At 45.8% G+C, this 19,261-nt stretch overlaps 1 protein-coding gene across 3 annotated transcripts in view; it reads left to right on the top strand.

The window, feature by feature from the left end:
- MID1 (midline 1) overlaps nt 1-19,261 on the top strand; it is a 335,325-nt gene that overhangs the window by 183,426 nt on the left and 132,638 nt on the right. Inside the window, exon 1 of one of the 3 annotated variants that reach the window (XM_032880213.1) lies at nt 2,930-3,175. The exons of the other annotated variants lie outside the window; for them this stretch is intronic. The gene's annotated coding sequence lies outside the window, so the exon portion shown is untranslated. Of the gene's footprint in view, nt 1-2,929; nt 3,176-19,261 lie in introns of those variants that run through there. 3 annotated transcript variants of the gene reach the window in all.

The following is a 19,261-nucleotide window of genomic DNA, read 5'->3' on the forward strand; positions in this document are numbered from 1 at the left end:
GCACTCGTAAGTGCTGTTTGTTAATGACACCACCATTAGCGTTCCTGCCTTAGTGCATAGTGAGAAGATGGTAGAGATGGCCATCACCAGTTACTGTCTTTCTTCCCAGTGGATATGCCCTCCCATTGACTTCCCGGGGATTATTGTATATATTCCTCCTGGAGATCTTTGGAATCTATAGCTGATAGGATGTGCAAGTATGTGGGTGCAAAAGCGTGGGATGCCTTCATACAAAAACACAAAAAGCGTGGCGTCTCAGAAATACGTCCATGAAGTTGAGGTTCTGTTTTAGAAGGCTGGCCTTTAGACTTTCACTCTGGTCTGTTTATGGCGCTCAGACGTGGGAGCAGTAGGACGGTGGATGACATTGTGCGTATTGTTTTCATAAATACAGAATAGATATGACATTATGGTAAAAAGGTAACTGTCAGAGTTTCTACGAGCGTCTTTTCCCTTCCTTGCTGTGGCAGTGGCGGCAGGCAGATGGGGGCCCATGTCTTGGGGAAGCTGCCCATTGGATTGCGTTCTCTCCCAACGCACGCTGGTCGACCACCTACTGCACGGCAGGTACAGTGTGAGTGGCTGGGGTTGTGAAGATGAATGGGAAGCCATTCTTGCCCTTGAGAGTGTTACAGTCTAATAGGAGAGAGAGACTCAAGAGTGGAGGATGACAGTATCCCATGGAAGTGACCATCGTGGTTTGCTCAAGCTGGTGCTTACCATGTCATGATTTGGCACCGCTCTTTTCCAACTCTGTGTTCAGTGTCCTCATGGTGGGAAAGGAGGGAGTATTTACAGCATGGAAATTGACAAAGGCTACTACAAATCTTGGCTTTTTTTTTTCCCCTGCAGGTTGGTTGTTAAACATTTACCAGCACACCACCCGGTGTCTATGAATGGCTTTATGAGCATAGAGGAGGGAAGGGATTAATTTGTCTTGGGCGTTGGGAAAGCACAGAAGAGGGGTGACCTTGGAGGATGGTAGGGGAGTGAGCTAAAAGTGAAGAAAGACGGATGAAACTCAGAAAAGGCGAGAGGAGATTCCCAGCTCATGTTTACCTTTGAGATGATGGTCACAGAAGGCAAAGGCAGTTATGAGAAGCTTCTGTTGAGGGTGAGAAATGAGATGAGTTGTACCTTGGGATTTAACCCGACTGATACCGAACGGCAGCAGCTCTGGGTAGCTCCCTAGGTCCTGGGGCTGTGGGCACACCTAGGGCAGGAATAGGTGCAGTGTATCTCCAAGTGAATCAGAGTCCTTTGATGGGGGCGAGGGGACACACAAAAATGCAGATTCCCAGGCTCCTCCTTAAACCAGTAGATCGGATTCTCTTGGACAAGGAGCAGAGGGTTTGGGATTGGCATTTTTTAACGGTCTCCCCAGAAGCTTCCTTGCACCCTGTAGCTGGAGAGCCAATATTTCAGAGCTGGCACATCCACGGTTCTCAGTCTTGCGTGATTTTACCCATCCCGCCCCTGTAGGACATTTGGTAATTGGTTATTATGGTTTGTCACAGCTGTGAGAATGCCACCGGCATCTCATGGGCCTAGACCGGCTGCTCAGCCTCCCACAATGCCAACACAGCCCCCTCCGCGGAGAATGATCTGACCCCAAATGGCAATAGTGCTGAGTTCTAGTTCCCAACAAAGGGCTCTGAAATAAGTACAAGACAGCTTGTGTCCCCAGGTGGGCCCTTTGCCTACTAAGGTGGGGGGCTGGGGTGGGTATGGACTTCTGGGTCGAGATATTGGGCTGCTGAGTTTTCAGAGAACTGGGTAGAGTTCCTACCTACTGAGAGATGACATTCTAGGAACGGCCCATTCATGATCTGCTAACGTGTTATTTTTGCCCCTGACACAAGAATTTTAAAAATTAGTCTCACAAAATTGTGGCCCCTTCTTTGGGAAAGAAAATATACCACTGGTGCCACACAAAGTGGTCTTTGCTGGCCTTGCGCTTTTCTGAAATCCAAAGGTAGATTTGCATTGAAATCACACTGGCTCAGAACTGAATGAAGTTACTGTTTATGTGGAGTAAAGAAAGCTGACTTTGGGAATTCTTTTTAAGTCTGGGTTTAAGTTTAGAAGACGCCATTCTGCTGAGATGATGGCCAGCCGGTCCCTGCTAGTAAGTTCCCCAGATCAGCTCTGTTGGTATGGTGAGCCGTAGTGAGAGGTAGATACTTACCTTAGAAACGGTCTTCTCAAAAAAAAAAAAAAAAAAGGAAAGAAAGAAACTGTCTTTTCCACGAAACGTCAGTGTTTCTGTTTCTAATAACAGTATTATCTGAAATTATGCCTTGGGCCCTTAACAGATAAAGATTCTTGGTCTTTTGTTGCGTTTCACCAGATTCGCGTTCAAACTCCCATCCAGATTTGGTTTTTGTTGGTTGTTGTTGTTTGTTTTTAGACTGGCTGTACAGTTCATCTATATGGAAATGAAGTGGGCGGGGCCTCCTCCCAAGGTGTTCTGCCTAACAATTAGGTCTCCTCCCCCGCGGCTACGCCAAAGCAGGACTTCGAGGCCAGATAACCTTTTCAAAAAGATGGTCAGGTCCTGAATGGTGCACTCCCTTGGCTGAAATAATCGTGCGCCTTCCAAAGGTTTTCGTGCTTTTGGGGCGCTCCTAAAAGGCAAAGGCCTTGAGGCCCGAAGCTAGTCAGTCAGGCTTTGAGCAGACCCGGAGCAGCGAGATAAGAATAGAACTAACTCATCCTTTACTTTGGGAGCTTTCGCCGTGCTTCCAGCTGCTTCCAGCCATTTAAATCCCGAAAGCTCTGTAATCCTCGCGGAGGCAGCCTTCCTGGCTCCCAGGACCCACCCCTTCCTCCTGATTGGCGGGGCGCCTCCGGGGCCCGAGCGAGCCACCTACGACGTCTCTGAGACCCGATTTGAAATAAGAGCCAGGCGGTCCTCGCTTCCCGGAGCCCGACTTTTCATAGGCTGGGGAGGAAAGCTTGAGAAACTTGACATTGTCTTGGGCAGAGTGCGTGTAGCAACAGATCAAAGAAAAAGGAAGAAAACGTGCTCTTTGCTGCCTGTGGATCTCACTGAGTTGCTTTTGTCTGGCGGGCTTCTGTCGGGTTTGCTGTTTCCCCTCTGAAGACCGCGGCGTGGGCTTCGAGGCAGCTCGCTCCCTGCCGGATGGGTCATGGAATTCTAAACATGAGGCAGGTAAGCTCGGGGGGCTGCCCGGGCGGGCGGAGAGGGAGGGCGCAGCCTGGGGCCCCCTGCGATGGTGCTCCGGAGAGCTCGCTGGCTTAGCAGTTGCCGGTCCAGGTCCGTCCGTTTGGCGTGAAGGCGGGGCTGCATTTTCCTAAGGGAACCGAAGAAGCCGATTTTCCGAGCCCCCCCCCAACCACTCTTCTACCCCTCCCCGCTTTGCCTGTAATGGTGATTGGTGATGTCACCCGGTCATTGTAAAGGGCTTAAAAGCGGTTTGTAGAATATGTAAATCAATTCCAGTTTGCGCTCGCTGGAATGTATTGAGCGGGATCCATCTCAAGCTTTTAGCCTCTCTCCTACGCTTCGGATTAGAATAAAGATAACTGAATATCCTGAAAAAGAATTACACGGGGCGTCTTATCTCACTTTGGCTTCCCATTCTGAGCACTTAACTGTGTTTATGGCTGAGAAGGCGGAACCAGCCTGAAGTGAGCACCGACAGTCCTTCCAGAAAAATGCAGATTTGTTTTTCTGTTCTAGCATTTTGGAAACCGTGTTGCTTCTGGACGTGAGACGGCAACCCTGAAGCGGGGAGATGAGAAAGGCTCGGGGTTACTTAAAATGAGTCTTTGAAAGGAATTCTAAAGGGGCAGCTTCTTCCGTGGCTTTGGGGCAGAATGATAAAATTCCTATCAGCCCAGGCAGGGGTTTATAGCTTTACCCGTAAGAAAGGGAAAAGAAAAAAGTGGGTGTGCGCAGCCAAGAAAAGGGTGCGATTTACAACTTATTCAAACTTTTGGAAGACTCTTATGTCAATATGTAAATATCAAGATCACTACTCCTAGAAAGGGAAGACAAGATTGGAAAAACATGCTGGGAGGCAGGCAAGGGCGAATTACCAGAGGAGCGTTAATTGCTTTTGCCTGCTCCTGATAAATCTGGGTGGGAAAAGTTAGCATCTGCATCACCACCAGAAAACCTCTTCGCTTTTTTTTTCCTAAATGGGTTCAGCACACGCCACCCTGAGCACTTTGGGGGAGGTGATTTGCATGGGAAGCAAACTTTCCCTTTGGGCCAGGGCGAGGGGTTTAGAACTTTCTGTCCATTTCCTGCCACCTCGGGAGGTGGTGCAGACCGCCCCCCCCAACTCCGCTTCACAGCAGACAGGCGCCAAGACCCTCTGTCGCTTATTCCCTAAGCAAGCACGGTTGGCAAGTTGCAGTGAGTGCCGAAAAGCGGATTTAGACAAGCAAGTGCCGTGTGTTTTCAATGAATTGCCCTTGCCTTGCTGAACACTGCGGGGCCGAGGCTGAGCTACTTTCAGTTCCCCAAACCCACAACCCACCACATTCTTTTTAGCGCGAGCAGTTAGATGGGGTGGGGTAAAGGAGCAAGAAGCCCACATGGAAAGGATCTAAAAGGAAAAAGGAGTGCAAAACAATTTTGACAAAGGTCCTTAGCTGGAACAAAGAAGTCATTTGATCCTGTGCGGGGCCACCTGTCCTCTCCTAACTGGGGTCTGAGCTCAGTTTTCAGAATCCCTGTTCCCACACAGTCCCTGTGGAACGGTGGCACTCCCCGTGCCTGATGCCAAGAGGCATGCTGTCTGGCTTGGCATGATTTCCCCCATGCCTGGCGCGTCGTGGCATTCGTGTGAATTGGAATTGAGCCTGGTATTGAAGTTTTAAGGGTATGCATGTAATAACTCCTTTGTCATTTAGTGAATGGACGACTTTTTAATCCTCTGACTACGTGTGTCTCATCATTTTTTGGCCTGTTCCAAGGGTGGGGTGGAGGAGGGGATGCTGCGGGGGTGGGCAGACGGAAGGAGGAGAGAAGGGGGGGGAGTCCTTGCTCCTCCAAAGAATCGGGGGCATCCAGCGTTTCAAGCGTCTCACACATTGTTCCGCAGCAGCTGTGGAAGGGCGAGGTGGTGGAGTTTGGTGTGGATTAAGCCTAACTTTATTTGAGTTTCTCTTGGGGCAGACTGCTGCGTCCCTGGCTGGGTAAATCGCACCCACCAGCCAGTCGGCCAGCCCAGCCGGGCCACCCCAGCCCGGCAGCCCCGGCCAGATTCGCAGCGGTTCACTATCAAATAGGCCCGTGTGTCATCAGCTCGGCAGTGAAATCCAGTCTCTTCGCTGAGGAGTGACCCGTCCCCGGGGCTGCACAGTGTGGAACAATGGTGTGGCAGCGCGGAGACCCTTGCCACGTCCTAGGTATAGCAGGGAGCCGGGAGTCGCCAGCAGAATGAGAAAGCTGCCTGCCTGGAGATGAGATTCAGAACGGTTTGGCTTTCTGCCAGGGTGGCAGGAAAAAAAAAAACGCATAGGAGGTTAATATTATTTGAGGGTTCCTAAGGTCACGCTGCGTGAGAACAAAAGAAAAGCGTAAACCTGATTGGCCTTTATCAGGAAGTAATTTCAAAGAGTGTGCCAATCTTTCTCCGCACTCTGATCCTAAATGGGAAACTTTCCTGAAACTTCCTTGAGAAGGAATTTGCTGTGTTCCCAGGCGAGAGGAAAGGCATGGCCACCTGTTGTGGCGGCCCCAGCTAGAAACAACAGGTTGGCGTGTTCCGTTCTGCAGCTCTCCTCCCCCCCCACACAGCGCCCCGCTCATTGTCCCTGCACGAGAGGAGAGCAGATGATTCTTTCTGGAGCTAGAAAGGAAAAAATCCCCTCCTCCAGACAAAACTGCCCACCAGACCTAGCTTGCGTTTTTGATATCCTGATGACTTTCTGAAGCACTCCAAGAGAAGAAGGCACACACTGTGATCTCGGGTGGGCTAAAGCAGATCACCGCCTTTTGCCCTAGAACGTGAAGGGGAAGCAGGAGGTCGCTAGCCTGTGCGGTCGGCACCTGCTCGGTTCTTGGCCTGGTGCTGTTACCGTGCTGTTACGGAGAAGCTGCGACTGGCCTGTTGTGCATTCTTCAGATTGGAATTAAAAATGCCCAAGGACATCTGGTTTAGTAATGAACATCTTTGTATTCATCTTTCCTTTGAGGATTAGAAAGTCCTTTCCCAACATGATCTATTTATTCTCTGTCACATCCCCAGGAGAGAACGAGGCCGCAGTTTGATCCTCATTGAACAAATGGGGAGGTGAAGGTAGAGAACGGTGAAGTATGAAGATGTGTAGCCGATTAGGAGTGGTTCTGAGGATGAGTCCTACCCACTGCGAAAGGCAGGCTACCGGGGCGCATGGGGCTTGGAATTCGAGGTGCTGGAGCTTAAAACGGGACTCGCCTACAGCATCCTTTTTTCTTACGGCTCTGTGAGCATCACGTAGCGTCCCAAGTATGTTTTATGGTTTCCTTCATTTGAAAGTCAAGCCTATAAAAGTTGAAAAGGCATTTCTGTTCTCATTTGTCCCAACACGGAGATAGAAGGATACTGTAACTAACCGGAATTTAAAATATGTATCTGAGAAATGTTCCCTTTCAACAGCTGTTTCAAGTTTTTGCATGTGGTTTTGGAGGTTGGTTTGGAGGTCCCGTGTCTTCAACACCCCGTTGAGATGTTCCTGCCTTCCCGGCTATCTCTCCTTTACAGGGAATGTTAGAATCCTAAGACTTGTTTTCAGATTAAAGATTCTTATTGGTCGTTTTGAAACATTCAGGTTGACTTTTCCTTGCCATTCGTTATGACATGCATTTGTAGTTTGCTTGGCTGTGGACCGCGTAGGCTGTGGGCAAATCCTTTAATTGGTGGGTACATGTTATTCGCAGACATTCCAGCGAGTTTTAAGGCCAAGTGTGTATGTGGATGTCTCCTGGCTTTGATCCCTTGTGTGGTAAATCGACATCCAAGGTAGCTATGGCAACCTGCTCTGCGCGGTGTTTCGTGAAAGGGGGGGATTGGGTCACTGGACAAAGAGTGATTTGTTTGATTAGAAGAAGGTGGGGCTGATCAGGACATTTTTTAACCCGCATGCTCTGAGGACCCCAGTTCATCCAAATCATTTGGATTTTTCTCCGTAGGCAAAAAGAATCCATGGTTAGCCATGACCAAAGTATTTTGCAAATGAAATATAAATGTTTTTCAGTCAGATGGTGGCTACTTCCAAAAATCAACTTACGAAACGAAAGGGAAAGCCAACGTATGATCAGTCTCCCTGTTACACTTAGTATGAATGTTCGCATTTTCAGAACCTGGTGGGGTTTTAAAAAAGAAAGACCCTAGTCCGATCAGGCGGTGTGCATTTCAGTTAGCAACCTGCAGAGGTCGGGCTTGAAGTGTCTATGATGGAAGGCCTGGCCACCGCGGCGGGGAGCTGATCCCAGGCCCAGAGAATTGCTCTGCTTACTTGGAACAATTAGTTAGCGATTCTTTAATCTTCTGACCAAAGCCACAATGAAAATGAGTTCATTCAAGGAAGAGAATATCAAGTATGCTGTGATTAAAGAAAGGGCTAGAAAGCCAGGTCAAACAGGAATCTAATCTCCCATTTAGATACGGGACAGTTTTATCAACATGATTCTTTCTGGCTCATTATCAATTCCTTTTATTCCGCGTGAAATTCATCTGGGGGGGGTTTGTTCTAGAAGGTTGATTGCCTAGTTTTATAAGCCGGCATGCTCTAGAAATTTCTTTAAATGAAAGGACAAAATATGAGGGACCCTTCTGCATCCACAAGTCTCCCCCCTCCACCTCCTGGAGGAAAATACCCTTTGACATAAATTAGAATGGTTAATGGCCTCCAGAAAGTCAGGTGGTGGTAAAGAGGTCAGAAAATTGAGGCACTGAAAAAAAAATGTTTAGAGAAGACTTTCCTAAAATAACACAACACAAAGCAAACACACAAACAAAACTAAGAACTTACCTGCTTTGTGCTATAAGGAAAATTTTGGCTAAAAAAGGCCAAAAAAAAGGAAGATGAAGGTTTCACATGCAGTCAGCTGTTCATGATGGTAGAATACATTATTCAAGGGTTGCTGGGTACGTACAGAATTAATGTATCCAGTAGTCGTTCATTTAAGCTACTTTAAATGGTTATTATATGCCTTTTTGAGCTACAGACATGATTTTAATATGACCCCTTGCCCTCAAAGGACCTTTGATCTGATGTATAGTTTATTATTTCTGTAGCTCAGTGTAGGTTATTCATGGACAGAATGCCTGCCTATAGTAAGTACATTTGTATGGATAAAAATCTGCTTGATAATTTGGTAGCCAAAGCTTTCTTGACCTTAGGAGACTTGACAAATGGTTTGTATTTGTGAAGTTTAGTTAATTTGTAGCCGCATATCATTTGTAGAAAGTTATGAGTTCCTAGTCAAAATACATTTATAATTATTAAGTAGTAACTTAACCAGTTTTTATCTTTTTTTAAAGAAGGTCTTTCTTTTCTTTATTTAAGACTGTATTTATTTGGTAGAGTGCATGCGAGCATACAAGCAGAGGGAGCACCTGAGGGAGAGGGAGAAGTAGGCTCCCTGCGGAGCAGAGAGCCCGATGTGGGGCTCGATTCTAGGACTCTGCGATCATGACCTGAGCCAAAGGCAGACACTTAGCCCACTGAGCCACCCAGGCGCCCCCTCACCAATTTTTATCAATAGAGAAAAATAACTCCAAGGCAGTCCCCAGGCCAGGAAGGCTTTGTGCTCTAAGAGTTTGGTTGTTTGAAACCCCAAAGGTTCTCCAGTGAGAAATGATTCCATTTCTAGAACTTGCTGTCTTAAAAAAAAATAACCAGTCAGATTCAGTTCTGAGTTTTGAGGACATGCCTCCATGTTACACAGGATGGACCACAGAAGGAGAACGAGTTACCGTACTTTGGCTAATGGACCCCTCTTCGCAGTATTTGAAGTAGGAAAAGTTTACTCGAGTTTGCAGCTTTCTTTCTACAACCTTCTGATACCTTCTGGCTCCCACTGGGACTCCCTATCCAAATACAGTGAGTTGAATTTCTGTAAGTGCCCAGTTTTCCTCCTGTCCTACCCCACCGCCAAAACACACTCCTACTTCCTCTAGACAATGGTCTTGGCCAGGTGTTGGGGGAGAAGCAATATGGTGAGCTAAGGCTCATGTCTTAGCTCTTCAAACCTCAGGATGAATCTTAACTTGGAGAAAGAGTAGGTGGTAGAGCCTGGAGCTGCAAAAATCAGGATTGCTCTTTCCGGGACAACGTTTGTGGGCAAGGTCATGGGTTTGGCAGATGGGACCTGCTGGTGTGTCCACCTGTGGGTCCGGCCTCTTCACTTGTTCTTTTCTCGGCGTCCTGCCTGAACTTGGGGACTCACTGAGGTCTTTGTGGGTGACAACCAAGAAAGCACAGGGGGCCAAGTGAGGGGAATGATGGTTCTTGTGGGTTTAGGTTGTTTGTAAGGATTCTCTTCGTAAGCTAAATGCTGTCTACTGGATTAGAAGAAATGGAAAGAAAAAAGTGGGAGCTTCCTCTTACCCACACAAGTATTGGAAATGGTACGTACATTTCCAGTTCATCATTTGCCTGCCTGTCTTGGGACTGAGTTGTTCAAGACCAAGAGTTACAGGCGCCTGGGTGGCTCAGTGGGTTAAGCCTCTGCCTTTGGCTTAGGTCATGATCTCAGGGTCCTGGGATCGAGCCCCACATCGGGCTCTCTGCTCAGCAGAGAGCCTGCTTCCCCTTCTCTCTCTGCCTGACTCTTTGCCTACTTGTGATCTCTCTCTTTTGCTGTCAAATAAATAAATAAAATTAAAAAAAAAAAAAAACAAGAGTTACATCTTAATTATCTTGAAATCCCCGAGCCCAAGCACAGTGCCTGGCACACAAGAAGAACCATTACCTATTTTGTGGGTATGCGCTACATGAATTTTTAGCAGGAAAGAGCATCTTCCAAGGGAGCATTTTTAAGAGAAAGAAAGGGCGTTAGAAAGATTGGGGAACTGCAAGGACTGAATAGATAGACATCGGAGAAAAACCAAAGGAAGTCGCAGTTGTTTGACTGCGGAGCCCATGCGGTTGTGTTCTGGGTGAGGACAGGGCCTGGAACGTGGCAGGCAGCTTAGCTTCTACCCTCTGTCGTGGGGCTACAGTACCAGTTACCAAACGGGATGTGTCCTCCGATAGCGCAAAAGCCTAGAAGCTGTGATGGACTCTGCTTCTTGCCCTCGTGGAGCCCAACCCGGTGTGTTCGGCCCTTGGCCCCTGTGCAGCTGGCTTATTTTACCAGGTGAGTGGTATGCCCAAGGTCACTCAGCAACTGGGAAAATGCTTCTGAGAGAAGACCGCAGTCTTCTGCTCCGTTCTACGCATATGGTGGCCACATTTTCTCTACGAGATTTAAGACATATGCTGGACAAAGCATTTTCACTGCTTCTGGGTGTGACAGACTGAGAGTTACAGTTAAAATGATGAAATAGAAATTTCTGAGACACTTACTGGTTTACGGATACAACGGGACAAATACATTTTCAAAGGGCCCACGCAGGAGGCTGTGTTGTCTGTCGCATGTCAAGTGGTGGAGTGTGGCTTCAGTTGTACGTGTTTTGAAGTGGCCTTTCCCCAGACAATTCAGAGGAAAGGAGCTGTTTGTGGACAAGTGCAATTTGTTGAATGCCCTGCTTACTTGCCAATAACTAGATGAATGGCCAGATGAAGAAACAGAGATGGAAGACATCCCCAAATGTTAGAAAACTACATGTTTAGGAGACAGCAAGAGTACTGGTTAAAAGTGTAGCATGTGTGGGTTGAAATTTTCACTCAGAGGGATGCTTTACCCTCCATCAGGGAGCAAAGGTATGAGCAAGTTACTTCTAGAGCCTGAGTCTTCTTGACTCCCCATCTTATCGCCTTTTGACTATACTACACGCCATCTGGTAAGATAAAATTTGGATGTTGGGGCGTCACAGTCTAATGTAATGAGCCAATAAATGCCAAGACAGTTCCAGAAAGTCGATGTTTTCTGGTGAGTCAAGAATCAGGAAGGACTGTATCCCCTTTAGGAGCAAATACCATCCAAAAAATCCTAATGCTCACATAGCCTTATCTATGGAGTTTGTGCTACTTTTGTCTGCATAGTCTTTGCTGTGATTTTCGATAAGTGTGAACATGGCAGTGAGTAAAAACCTTAAGAGGATTATGTTTACACAGAAGAGAGTTGTGGGAGTGAAGGGAGTCTTTTTCTCTGCGAATTAATCAGGGGTGTTTTCTGGAAATAGTACAGGAGAATGCAGTGGAACAAATAGAAGGGCGAGGCAAGCAGAATACAAAAATTGGCTACTCACGGAGGGACTTGGTGGTGGAGGTTTTTTGTTTCAAGAGGATTTCTAGAGAGATAGGATGCTGCCACCCTTTCTACATCGCTCTGCGTGAGAGAAGGAATAGAAATCATGATGACTGAGTGAGAGAAATTTCTCGGTGGAGAAGAACGTGATAGGAGACTATTAAATATGAATATTTACTGACCAGTGCTTCTCAGCCTGGAGGAGACACTTCCTGAATATTTTTAACATTTCCCCTTTCTAACATTTTAACTGTCAGAATGGAATAGTTCACATGTAAACTACATTGTTTTGGTTTAACTAACAAAGAATGCTAAGACACGAATCGTTTGTGACAGCACCGAACATTGATAACAGAAGACATTAATGCCTGCAGACACAGCCTACATGGTAAAATTCTGGGAGCAAAAATGCTTATTATGTTAGGCCAACGTGCTTTGACCTAGTTTTGCTTTTCTGCTTGGAAATTATGTCAGCATTAGTTACATCATCCCCGCGGATGAGCAATTTCACATTCTTGTTTATTTCAGCATCGTTTTATTCGTTTTGTAGATTTAGTTCTGACCTCCAAGAAGCCAAACTAATCCTCATTGACTTGCACTTTCCTTTTGAAATGACTCTTCTGCATGATAAAGAGAGAATTTCGTGTATTAGCCAAACAACCCAAGATGCTTTCTTCAAAGACACTCATTTCTCCTTGATGGAGAGCCTCTGCCCTCCAAAGGCAGTTTTCTGCTGATGAGATTTAGTCTACAGTTCTTTGTTGTTTGGGGATGGAATAGATAACTGTGCCTAAGACTGCCATAGTTGAATAACAAAAACTTTGCAGAAGACAAAGCACTTGATAGGATGTTTCCCAGCCCATCATCCTAAAGTTTGCTTTCTTCATCCAGTAGAAACTGGTCTGGTGTATTTTTCCTACTTAACATTTTTATGGGATAATTTTCAAAATGAATTATTTCCTCCGTTGATTTCAAACACATTTTTTTCCCTGCCGTTTAATACTTCATATCACTAGGGGAAAGAACCACTTAATTCTTTCATACATTTATGAATTCAAATCTTCAAAGAGTGTGAGTTCTTCCAGTGATCAACTTAAATCAAATTTACAAGTATAATTTGCTACCAAAAGACCTTGAACGGTTTTTGGTGCACATGTTTTGGCATTCCTCATTAACAAATGTAATCAGGCAAAAGCCCACAAGAATATGTATTTGTGGTTCCCCTTCAAAAAGCTACCAACGGTATGCTCTTGTTTTCTAATTAAATCCCTTTGTTGTTAGCTCCTCTGTAAATCCTGTCTGAATGCAGAAAATCCAAGAAGGGAGTGTCCTCTTCAAAGCACTACCAAACCAACTGAATTTTAACCAGGTAAACTGCTGATCCGCTGTGGATCATTTAAAGAAACAGTCTGAAAGTCACTGGCCTAGGCCCAAGTCCTGACTGTGATCCCTGGGTGGGAGTTGGAGGGGGTCCTTCAAAGGTGTTTGAAACCCTCAACTCAGAGTATTAGAGTATCTGTCTTATCCTTATGTTAATTTAAATCCTAGCATCTTGAAGAAAAACTTCGTTAGAGGACTTCTGAGGGCCCTAATGGCCATAGGAACATTGTCATTCCTGAGCTGCCCAAAGATGGGAAGTACACTGTCACTGATAGCGAGATCCTTTTCTTGGGTTTGGTTGCAGACTCCCACCAATTTTTCTGATTCTCATAGGCAGACACGACTGTACTTCCCTCATCTTATGTAAACCGAGCCCTTTCCCATACACTGCTTGCACCCTTTTATCCCCCGCTTTATCCCGGAGAGCTTTCCATAACCGGGCGCAGAGCTTCCCTCCTTTTCTTGAACAACTGTGCTGACTTCCATCTTGACAATGTACCATAATTTATTTGACCCTTCCCCTACTGATCCCGTGGGTTATAGCCAGTCTTTTGCTGTTAAAGCGCTGTGCCTAGAAAAGCCTCGAACATTGATTAGTTTGTGGGGGGCAGGTGTGTCTATATTATAAATCCCCAGAAGCGGGATTGCTGGGTCAAAGGGTGCATGCGGTTTCTGATTTTGATGAATAAGTAAAATTGCCTCCCCAGTGTGTGCGAGCTTGCCCGAGAGAGCGAGCGCAGGTGCAACTTCTGCCTCGTTGCCTACTTGACACGGGAGGAGAGGTGTCGCCGTGTAGCTTTCCCTCTCTCTTCTGGGTGATGGTGAGTGTCTTTGCGTGTACGCAATGTCTGTTCCCATCCTTCATTTTGAATCGTTCTTGATACTCATTTCTTCGTCCTCTGTCTTTATAATAACAATTCACCGGAGGGCTGTATCTTGTTGACGGTCCTGGAGTGTGTTGGCGATCATCCGAAGTCGCTAGTTCCTCAAGGTTTTATATGAAGGGAGGTAGAGCTGGTTCACGGCAGACCCTCATGCCGGACTCCAGACTTCTGGGCCCGTTAATCGCTCTGTCTTCTGCTCTCTAGCCAGCAATGTCAAGTGCCTGAGCTTAATGAAACACAAATAACCCCAAAAGTGTTGAAAGCTTGCTACTGCAGCTCTAATTCTGGGAGGACGCTCATGGTGCTAGTAGGTCGGTTTGTTGGAATTACGACCACTTTCCAAGGAAGTAAGAGGTTCCACTCAAGACCTTGGAGAAATCTTTGAGACAGTAGTTTCCACTTTCCCTCTGAAATACCAGATGTCGGGGCACATCGATTGTAAGAGCGGTTTTTAAATTTCTGCCCCTTGGGATGGTTCTGTGTCCACCTTTGTGAAGACTGGGGCTCTATGATCAACACCAGCCAGAGGAGAACAGTCGCATGGGTCTGAGGTTTCAGTGTATGCTCTTTGTTTTAATAAGGAAAACCCTTTGGTGCTTAGTAAATATGTACAGCACGTTCTTCCATCGTATGGCAATGATCTGGCTACTTAGTCACGATTGCGCTAGCCTCCCCCGTAAAATGGAAATCGTAGTCACAGTGCCTGTCTTACTGCGTGATGGTGAAGATTAAGTGAGTTAGTATTTGTCTCTCGCTTAGAATAATACCTCATGCAGAGTAGACACTCTGTGTGTGTTAAATAAGCTAGAGAGGGCGGTTGTCAGGAATTGTGAAGGGGTCTGAGGTTTTGCCCTGCTGCTAGCGAACGGGTCAGCCTGCTGCTGTTTTCTTGGGTGTCGGCAGAAGACACGAGACTCCGGGGTCAGAGACAAAGGTCTTTATCGCTCAGGGCACAGCAAGCAGCGTGAGCTTCAGGTTCATGTTCGTTCTCCTTGCCAGCCCCACGTCCCACAGGGTAGTCCAGAGCAGCCCCGCTGGGTGCGAAGCAGGTGGTGGATTTGCCCTGCGGGTGTGGATCCTGAGCTGAGCGAACCCGAATCTCTTAAAATGGACAGTGAGGACATCTCCCTGTTGCTCTCCGGGGAGACACGGCCTTCATTTTCCAAGACCGTTCCCTAGACAAAAAAGGTAGCCTGAAACAAAGACCCTTGGTGCCTCTGCTCATAAGACGTGTGAGGTCCGAGGAAGGGCTCCACGGAGAATCTCCCCCAGTGCAGTAGTCCGGGGAAGTGTGTCCTCGCACCTTCGCTCCTCGGAACCCGAAGACTTGCACAGCGATGCGTGGGGTGGAAGGAGAGTTTTGCCAGACGCGGGGAGAGGGAAGAGGGAGCCAGAGCCGTCCTCCAGTTCCCTGCCGTTCCAACAAGAAAAGCTCAGGTGTTTACATCTGTTTTTCTGCTCTTCCAAAAATATTGGGCTTCTGATTATGATTTCATTTGAACAAAAGCATCTTAAAGAAAAATGAGGGGATGCCTGGGTGGCTCAGTGGGTTAAAGCCTCTGCCTTCAGCTCAGGTCATGGTCTCAGGGTCCTGGGATCGAGCCCCACATCGGGCTCTCTGCTCAGGGAGCCTGCTTCCCCCTCTCTCTCTCTGCCTGCCTCTCTGCCTGCTTGTGATCTCTGTCAAATAAATAAATAAAATCTTTAAAAAAAATTGAAAACACCAGGTCTCATACAATGAAGTTTGACATCATTTTGACAGGGATAAAACTACTGTTTAGTTGAGAGAATCACTCCAGGTGGTCAATTTGGAAGCACAGTCTTGGAGACCCTGGAGTGAGGACCCCAGTGGGGGATTCTTGCTAAGCTGACTTAGCAGGATTCTCCCTAACATTGGGCTGTGCAGGCCCAGCAAGGATAGAGGCCAAGGTTGAGGCCTAGTGAAGAGGCGGAGTGCGGGAGGGTGACTAAAGTTTGATTAAAGAAGGAGTCTTTGTCATATACCATAATCCAAGAAAGCATTCTTCTTCATCTGTTTTATTCTTTACAGGGCTTCCGTGGTTTTACAGTATTACACACCTTCTCTTTAAAAAAGTACTCTGAACTGAAATTACAGTTATACTCGTGTTCATGTGTTTATGTCCTTCAGGCCAAAACAAAATGACTAAGCAGAGGAGTAAATACAAAAGATAGAGTCGGTAAAGGATGTATTTTGGAGGTGCATACGTTTGCCCTTACTGAGAGCTAAGAACTCTACCTTGACCATGACCAACCTACAACTCTGAATGTGGCCATTTGGATGCTCTTATTTCCCAGGGCTCCGTAAGTGCAGAAATGTGTGTGTGTGAGGTTTTTCTTCTAAAGCTTTTATTTACTTACTTGAGAAAGCGAGAGAGAGTGAGTGAGTGGGGGAAGGAGAGGGAGAAGCAGACTCCCTGCTAAGCAGGGAGCCCAGTGCAGGGCTCGATCCCGGGACCTTGAGATCACAACCTGAGCTGAAGGCAGATGCTTAACATCTGAGCCACCCAGGTACCTTTAGAAATGTGGTTTTAAAAAAAAAAATTCTATTTTGAAATAATTATAGGTCCTTAAGCAGTTGCAGAAGAATGTACAGTGAGGTCCCATGTACCCTTGATCCACCCCTGTCCTCCCCCATCCTTAACCCCTGGCAACCAGTACTCTGTTCTCCATATCTATAATTTTGTCACTTCAAGACTATCATATAAATGTAATCATAGAATATGTGACCTTTTGAGATTGGCATTTTTTACTCTGTATTATTGTCTAGAGGTTCACCCAAGCTGTTGTGTGGATTGCTGGTTTGATCTTTTTCTTCACCGAGTAGTATTCCATGGTGTGGATGTATCGCAGTTTAACCGCGCACCCCGTGAAGGATTTTTGGGTTGTTTCCAGTCTGGGGCACTTACAATAAATTTGCTATACGGGTATAGTGAATAAATTCGCTGTATCGGTATACGGGATTTTGTGTGACCTTTAATTTCCATTTCTGTGTGATGGAAAGTGTGGTTACTGGGTCATGTGCTAAGCGCACGTTAAGTTCTGTACTGTGCGACCGGACAGCTTCCCAGTGTGGCCGAACCACCGTACGGTCCCACCGGCAATGTGTCAGTGGTTCAGGCTCTCTGCCTCCTCCCCAGCGTTGGCGGTGGTCCTATTTTTATTTTGGCCATTCTGGCAGGTGTGCAGTGGTATCTCATTCATACTGGTTTCTAAAACATGAAGAAATACTTCATAATGCAATGTGGCTGTATTCGGTACCTCTCCGGTAAAATTCTCGCACCCCCATGGGCCGTCTTGGTGCACGGCTTAATTGTCCACATTCCCCGTGATTGTGGGCTCTTTAGTTGTGCTCTGGCTCAAACGCTAATGAGCAGTAAAGGAGCAGTGTTGTGTAAAATAGATCCTTCGATGTTAGATTGGCCGATTTATACTCTGAGAACCCCAGAATTGATACTTCCTCAAGACACCACAGATCCGTACTTTAACCCGTATTCACTTCGGGGAACAGATACGTTTGATACCAGGAAGAATTGCCGACTATTTAAACATTCTTTCTCTTCCCCCAAACATGGTAGCCTTGCTTTTGCACTTGAATGAGTTCCATAGAGGCATGACTCAGCTCCGTCATCGGTATGTACACAGGTGGGAATGTTCTCCAACACCCAGTCTAGGTTCTTCCAGGTCAGGCTTTCTTGGCCTCGGCACTATTGACGTCTGTGGTTAGATGGTTCTTTGTGGGGCGCTGCTGTGCCTCAGTAGGACGGCGAGCAGCCTCCCTGGCTTCCACCCACTAGGGGCCAGTAGCCAACCCTGCACCCGCCCAAGATCTGACAATCAAAAGTGTCTCCAGACACGCCAAGTGTCCACTGGGAGCAAAATACCACCCCTCCGCCCACCCTGAGAATCACTGGTCTGGGTAGATGAGAAGGAGGATGTCAGCCTTCAGGTTAGCTCACTGGGCTGCGGACTCGCGTCACTTCTGATAAGTACCCATGTCGTTCATTTCGCTTCTGCACCTGATGGCTGAGAATTAGTGGTTAGTGGAGAGAGATTTCAGCCCTTGTTTCTTACAGAGCTTATATGAATCGAACACACCTAAGTAAAAACAAAACTTCACACAAGCGTGGTTTTATTTTACTTTGTATTGATAGTTGATCACTTAGTGTTAGCGTGATTATTTCAACAGATATATGATTGAATAAAAAAAATCTTTATAAAATGAAGTATATCTGTATGTATGTACATAGAGAGTTTCATAAAGAAATTGGCACAATCCTGGATATTCCTCTGATTTAACTCGCTTCACTGAATTCTCTAATGGTAGAGGTTTTAAGACATTTAAAGAACTCCAAAACAGGCAAGAGAAAATACAGTCGGTTTTTAAAATTTAAATTATTTGGTAAAAATCATTACTTTATCATGTAAAATACCACTTTTTTTTTACCTTAAATTATATGTACAGGGTTAAAAATAATATGTATATTTTTAAAGATTTCATTTATTTATTTGACAGACAGAGATCCCAAGTAGGCAGAGAGGCAGGCAGAGAGAGAGAGAGGGGGAAGCAGGCTCCCCGCCGAGCAGAGAGCCCAACGTGGGGCTCGATCCCAGGACCCCGGGATCATGACCCGAGCCGAAGGCAGAGGCTTTAACCCACTGAGCCACCCAGGCGCCCCCAAAATAATATGTTTTATGTTTATTATCTTTTAACACATAAATGTATCTTTCTATTTAGAATTAAAAGAGGGTGAAAATAATTACTGTTTGAAATACTGTAAGTAGCATCTTCTTATTGCTTTAAGAATTAAAATTTGGATTTTATATTTACATGCCAATTACGGATTACCAGAGAGAAGAATAACCCGTAATCTCACCTAACAATTACATATTACTGTATCAGTTATACAATTTAAATTCCACTTTTGTCACCCTTTCCTTGTTTTTATTAGCAGCATAATGTAAATTATTACAGTGAGCTCAACAATTTGGACAATAGTTATCATTAATTCACAGCCATTATGGTCTTGCCTGTAAATTACGCCGTCGAGTGGTATTGTTCCACAAGTCCCCCCGGGAATGCTGAGCCGATGCAGAATGAAGCCTTCTTTCTGAGGAATAGAGATTTATAAACTGCCTGGAGGTATTGCTATTTCTAGATGAAGGTGTGTCCTGAAGTGTTTTTGTTCTTTTCTATGCTCCTGTGATCCCAGCACGCTAAACTCAAGTGACACTTAAATACCGCAAAGGCTCTTGGGAGTGTATGAGTTTTAATAAGACAGTTTGCCAAGAAAAAAAAAATAGACCGAGATACAGTTCGACTCCCCAGATAATAGAATAACATTTGTAAATTATTCGTTTCATTATGACAAATAATACTCAAAAATACTTGAAAATGCTTGAGTCTGTTTAAAAAGGGCACAAAAGGATTTGTAGATTATGTTGAGAAAAGGCTTTGGAGAATGAAATATTGTATCCGTATGACCCAAGAGAACGATCTTCCTTTGTTCATAGGATTATGTAGAGGAGTTTTTGCTTCTTTTTTTTTTTAATTTAGATTTTTTAAAAAAAGTTATTTGACAGAGATCACAAGTAGGCAGAG

This window comes from Lontra canadensis, unplaced genomic scaffold (genome assembly GCF_010015895.1).
Source record: "Lontra canadensis isolate GAN:19392208 unplaced genomic scaffold, GSC_riverotter_1.0 scaffold68, whole genome shotgun sequence".
NCBI lineage: Eukaryota > Metazoa > Chordata > Mammalia > Carnivora > Mustelidae > Lontra > Lontra canadensis.